The sequence below is a fragment of the Neodiprion pinetum genome, chromosome 5, assembly GCF_021155775.2.
Source record: "Neodiprion pinetum isolate iyNeoPine1 chromosome 5, iyNeoPine1.2, whole genome shotgun sequence".
Taxonomy (NCBI): domain Eukaryota; kingdom Metazoa; phylum Arthropoda; class Insecta; order Hymenoptera; family Diprionidae; genus Neodiprion; species Neodiprion pinetum.
Window position 1 is genome coordinate 924,912 of NC_060236.1, and position 7,136 is coordinate 932,047.

The following is a 7,136-nucleotide window of genomic DNA, read 5'->3' on the forward strand; positions in this document are numbered from 1 at the left end:
TGAAGCACGTTTAATCGACAAAAAAGAGCACATTTTTTTTACATATTTATGTTTTTTCAATCACGACACATCGAAATCTCGCATTTCAGCCTATTTCCCTGATCCGTCTTTGAGAAAACCCAGTTTTAAGTTCGAATTATCAAGTAAAAAATGTTCGAAAATGTTCAAAAATCGTTACCGGCATCGTATATGTAGTTTTTATCAATCTTTGTGGGATTTTTTGTGCCAATTTGCAGGTTTGGGATGATTATGTTTATTTTTCAAGGATAAGAACCAAATACGTGTAAGTGCATATCTAGTATAGTAGTAATTACGTCTATGCATGTATTCATTTCCTTGTTAACCATCATATTCCAAAAGGTATGAATTTTTCTATACAAAAATTGAATTGTTATTCTCAGAGTGATGTGTACATAAAGAAAAGCTATTTAAATACTTCATATTTAGTAAGAAAATATGAAACATTGAAAAAACGAAGAACTTGAACAAAGGTAGGAAAGCTTATAGTGATTACATATGTATAGAATTACATTCCTCTGTTGCACGAAGCAATCTGTTTGCATAATCTGAATGCTCTTTAGGAACCTTATAATTCCTCCACATTTTGTGAAATCAGCATCTACAAATTCCGTAGCCCGTTCGCTAAACCCTAGATCTTGCTGTCTTTGTTTACAAAATTCGGGTAATATGAATCATATAATCACGACATGAACCTTCAAAAAATATAGATCTGTAAAAAAAATGAGGTGTACTTTTTCGTCATTTAAACATGTTTCAAACCCACAGTGTTGGATAAGAGTTCGGTTTCGTGGTCTCTGGTCTTCTTGACTTTTTTTTATTATTCTCTCGTCAAGAAGATGGAACTCAGTGGATCGATAATCTAATTTCAGAGTGCTCAAAGGGTTGAAAATGTTGAAAGTGAAATTACAGAATCGATCCTCAGGAGACCGAATTCCTATGCAAGCCCGTAGTTTGACGTACATTGCAGCTGCCTGGTAGCGCTGTTAAGGGAGGAGTACCAGCGCAATCCGATACTGCGCATCTCTACATCTGGGTAATAATCCATCCGAGAAAGGTCTTCCGGTCTTCAGACGTTTGTTTCCTTCTGAAGAGAACGGACTATGGAAGATACAGAAAAAGTGTGCGCTGAAAAGTGTAGCAAAGATTCAAAGAGCAGCTCGAAGTTATGCGAGGTAAATAAATAATTAATTTGATGTATAAATGTTTTTTAAAATTCACAATTACGTGAATACCATTTATAGAATAAGATATAAGAATATAACATTTAATATGATGTAGTATCTGAATAATCATAGCAATAATAATTTAACCGTGCTAGAGTGGTCAACGACAGAGTGACAGTGACGTTAGCGGACATCTAACAATTGTTGTATTTTAAATTAAATAAATTAAGTATCGATAGAAAAAAATATTGGAACATGCATGTATTAAAAATTTTTAGAAATCTTCATATCCATAATTTTAGATAAATTTTTAAACGAAACTTCTATAGTTGCCTTTATATATATACGAGGTGTGTTCAAAAAGTAAGGTGACTTTTCTAATTTCGCGGGCTATGTCCGTTCGATCTTCGATTTTTTTTTATGTTATGTTGGTACACTTGTCCCGAACATCTGTACACAGTTTCAAGTGTATAGCATGTTTAGTTTGTTTTTGACAGATACAAAGGTGAGATGTATTTTGGTGTGCTCGGCGATTTTTTGCTATCAAGAAAAATGGATCAAAGAATTTGCATCAAATTTTGTGTAAAAAATGGAATTAAGTGCTCCAAAACACTTGAAATGTTGACAGTGGCATACGGTGAGTCTACTCTTAGTAAAAAAAACGTTTATAAGTGGTACAAGCTCTTCCAAGATGGCCGAGAAGATGCCAATGACGAACCTCGCTCTGGACGCCCCAGCACGTCAACAACAGATGAAAACGTTGAAGCAGTGAAGAAAATTGTTTTGGAAAATCGTCGAATCACTATCAGAGAAGTTGCTGAGGATGTTGGCATATCGGTTGGCTCGTGCCATGAAATTTTTTCGGATGTTTTGGGTATGAGACGTGTGTCAGCGAAGTTTGTTCCGAAACTGCTTAATTTTGACCAGAAGAATCGTCGCATGAGCATCGCTCAGGAGCTGTTGAATGACGTCAATGATGATCCTGATTTACTCAAAAGGGTCATAACTGGTGACGAATCATGGGTATACTCGTATGGTTATGACATCGAAACCAAAGTCCAATCGTCCCAGTGGAAGAGCCCAGGAGAGCCAAGACCGAAAAAAGCACGCCAAGTTCGATCAAATGTCAAGGTTTTGCTCACTGTTTTCTTCGATTACCGTGGCGTAGTGTATCAGGAGTTCTTACCAAAAGGTCGTACGGTCAATAAAGAGTATTACCTTGAAGTTATGCGCCGTTTGCGAGAAGCAATACGAAGGAAACGTCCGGAATTGTGGAAAAACAATTCGTGGCTTTTGCATCACGATAATGCACCTGCTCACTCATCGTTGCTTGTGAGAGGTTTTTTGACCAAAAACAACACCACAATCATGCCTCAGCCACCATATTCACCGGATTTGGCCCCATGCGACTTTTTCCTGTTCCCAAAACTGAAGAGACCTATGAAAGGACGGAGATTTGCAACGATTGAGGAGATAAAGACTGCATCGCTGGAAGAGCTCAAAGCTATACCAGAAAGTGCTTATCAGAAGTGCTTTGAGGATTGGAAAAAGCGTTGGCACAAGTGTATTATATCTGAGGGGGATTACTTTGAAGGGGACAACATAAATATTGATGAATAAATAAATAGTTTTTCATAAAAATATAAAGTCACCTTACTTTTTGAACACACCTCGTATATATTATTATATATGTATACATATAGGTGCGTTTTTGTGTAAATCGAATAAGCGAGAGTCCCTATGTAGGAAAACAGGCACTATTTGGGGAGGAGAAAGCACCATGTATTGATTTCTTACGCACGTCACTCGTGAGGGTGCGCGATTTGCGACGGGGTAACGAGCCCGAGGGTGTGGGGGAAGGACAATTTGGAGGATTCACGCGCAAACGTGTCGTGTCGAAAGGACGATAGTTGAAAGGAAGGGATTGCTGTCTCACTCTCATACACGCTTCTTATGGACATTGGGGCGCCAGCGGACCAATGGATGATACAACAAGTGCTATTGCCAAAATGGTATACAACAATTATACTAACGATTATTGAGATGAATTAGTGAAGGGTAGGAAAAAAAAAAAAAAAAACAAATACACAAACGACTCGGAAGATTCGCTTCTGTCGCGGTCACTCAACGCACTCATTTTTCATTAACATCTAACTTGTTCGTGAAAAGAAGAATTTTGTCAGATGTCTGCTAACTTTAGAGTCGTAACAACAAATATGTATGAATGATATCAACAAGTGTTATATTATAATAGCTATATTGCTTACGTTATTTTTATAGTATCATTTTGACGATAGTCAATTTGAAAGCCAGTGGCAAGTAAATTGCCGAAACTTGACTCCGAATGCTATTCCAACGATTTCTGCTGGCAGTAACGATAGCTTATCGTCAAATAAACAGGAAGTAAATAGTAAGTCCAATTTCAAATTATTCTACATGGACAAGATTATCTTTTATGAAAAATTAATTTACTTATTCATTATTAATAGGTCCAGGAGAAAATGCAATCGTTGATAAGCTTGTTGAAAATTTGATTCCGGCAAAGTTAAATGATATGAGATATGACAACGATGATGGTATAGCAAATTTGCAAGATGAAGGGAACAAGCAAATGAAAACATGCACAACCGATGGACCGATGAATAATTCTGATATGCAAGATACAACATTCCATACTTCTGAAAATGGCACAATTCGACAAACGAATGAAATGAAACATTGGAAATTACAACCGAATGCTATTACAACGATGTGTGTCGACGTCAAAGGTGGCTCAACAGCATTAAGAAATCAGGAAGTAAACAGTAAGTCTTATTTCAAATTATTTCACATGAAGCAGATTATCTTTTATAAAAAATTAATTTAATTATTCATCATCGATAGGTCCAGAAGAAAATGCGATCGTTGATAAGCCTGCTGAGAATTTAGTTCCGGAAAAGTTAAATGATACGAGATATGACAACGATGATGGAATAGCAAGTTCCCAAGATGAAGGGGACCAATCAGTGCAAATGGAAACAAGCATAACCGATGGACCGATGAATAATTCTGACACACAAGCCACAAGATTCCATAGTTTTGAAAATGGCACAATTCGACAAGCGAATGAAATAAAACGTTTGAAACTACAATTGAAGCAAGAGCGGCTAAAGAATCATACTTATAAATTAAAGTATAAGATAACAAAACAGTTGGCTCTAAAATCAGTTCAGCGATTTAAATTTTACAAAAACAATTATTTTATTTTATTATGTGAAAAGGAGGTGCGTAACAACCGCAATCGAGCACCGGTGTATTTTAGAGCTTACTGTGACTGTGACTGTGACTTAAAACTTCCGCGTATGCGATATCCGATACCCAGGTGTGTACATACTGAAGATCGCGATGCATACATGAAATTATTGAATGAGTGAAGGACGTACAAATAGATGTTAATTTCCTCAAAATTGAAATGTCTCTTCTGAAAAATGGCCAAACAGCAAAAATGGCAAGACAGGAAAGTAATGAGAAGAGGATGGCGCATATGGAAGAGAAACTGAATCACGTGGATACGGTAGACCGATCAAGTAATGTGATCTTATACAACGTCACAGAGAGCGATGAACTGAATAAAATCCTGCTAACAGATTGTAAACCAAAGGAGTATCTTGTGTATCTATTATGCTTTATTCAATAGCATCGCCACTTGTGGGTTTATTGGATGGTTTCTTGTCTATAAAAGTAATATAACAGAGTTGTGTAATTTACAAAAGCGTCTACTTAAGAATATTGAAGAATTCAAAAATAATGAACATGCGAATGAAATATCAGTAGGAATAAGGGAAACTTATGTTTCGCAATGTCTGGAATATAACTGGAAAATGAAAGACTTAAAAGTAGCAGATCAATCACAAGGTATAAAGGCTCGACGTTACAAGTGGAACTGAAAATAGGAAAGAAATTTCATCGATATCAGGCAATTTGGAATTTCAATCATTTACCAATAGAGATTAAAAGTGAACAAACTTTTCTAAAAAAAATTATTTATCAATATACCCATAACAATATACACGAGTAATCTTTCGAGATGGATCAAAATTCTTATTTTGTAATTTTTTTTTTGTTTTTTACATAATATTTTCCCTTACTGTCTTTCTTTAAATCAGGCTTCCGCAGAGGTTATCTTATCCTACAGCGAAGTATATTGAATGTACTTTGTACTTCCTGAGTACTTTACTTTGTTACGCCCACAGCACGTAACTACTATACTGTAAATGTAATTGATTGTGAATAAATATGCCGATGAAAAAAAAAAAAAAAAAGAAAAAAGACATCCAGAAAATTTTAGCCGACGCAGGAGTTAGTTAACGTTCCAGAGGGTCTGACCGGTTCCGGATAAATTGTTCCTAGAGGGTCAGACCCTCCTTATTGAGAAAATACAGTCCTTACTGAACACCACTGAAAATCGAATTGTTGGAAATGGTGCCGAAGAAAACTCTGAGCAGATAGGCATAAGCCCGAACCGTGTTTTCGCAAGCAATTCAAGAAAATTCTGCAGATTCTATTTCTACGGCACCGAACCTTCACCCACCCTGAGATCGTATTTACGGGGGGAGATATATTTAGCGAAAATAAGGCCATTTTTTGTCAGAAAATTCAGCGCTTTTGTTTCAAACCGTAACATTTCGGAGGTTTTATAAGTTCATGTTCTGCATTTGAGTGTTATTGAAAGGAAAATCTGTGTTTATTTACTTTCAGATTAATCTAGCCAACGCCACACGTCCGTAGCCTTATCGCTGCAAGTTGCAGTCCGTGCCATACCTCCGCCATTTTGAAAGATGACATTTTTTTTTCATACCTATATACAATGTCAAAGGTATAAGGAATATGAAAATACCAAAAGGCTAAAAAATTTTGAACAAGTTTTTACTTGCCAAAAAGAATCATGAAATGAAGCGATTCTTCCCTCGCCTAACTATATCTCGCCTCCCTTAACAAGAGGAAAGTCAAACCGAATCGGATTCGTCTCTTCTAAAGCCTACTCGATCTACTAAAAACGCGGCTCCGGAGAAAAGTAAAAAATAGCAACAGTCACGCATTCTTCAATACAAACCTATGAGGAAGTTAATGTGATTTTCTGGAACTCGAGTGTCCTGAGTAATGTTGCGGGACTGGAAAACAACACATCGAACGATAGCACACCTTGTTTATGTGAAACCGGATGTTGCGAAGAACCCTTCATCGCTCTGTTGTTTTAAAACAAAGGAACGACGTTCATCGAAGTTACCAGAAAGGTAAACAAGGGCAGAGCTCTAAAGGCGGGATCGCGGCAATGACACTTATCGGATGCGTGTTTGCTTGTTTCGCTGAACCATAATTAATTACACTTGTGAAAGGGTTTGTTTTAGTGCACAGTTGAACAAGCATAATGTGCAAAAGCTGTGGGATCGTGGGCTGTGCGTATTATAAAACAGAGCACCCAGATCTACGCAAGGTAAACACTTTATGATTTTATTTAGCAATGGAACAGTGTTTTACAGAATGTACAAAATGGCGAAAAAAATAATAGTGTTTATGAAACTACAATCAAAGCTATCCACGCCGATATACGGCAACCAAATTTTAACTTGTCAACTTTTTCAAGCAGTCTTTGCTCTATTCACAAATACACCGCAATGGCTGAATGTATAGACTATATGGGCAAAAATTGAAACCCGGGAAACTGAAAAACTTAGCAGAAAAAAAAGAAAACTAACGAAATTTCGCTCAACAAAACATTATAATATTCATTCATAATTAAAATAAACTGTTTCACATTTCGACTGTGATTGTCAGTAAAGGATATAATTATTATCATTACTATTAACATTATTATTAAGATGTTATTTTTTTCTCAGTTAAAATATTTTATAACTCGTAACCTTTCTGATCCGACTTTGAAATTACCACCGTTCTACGACGAACGCGCCATTT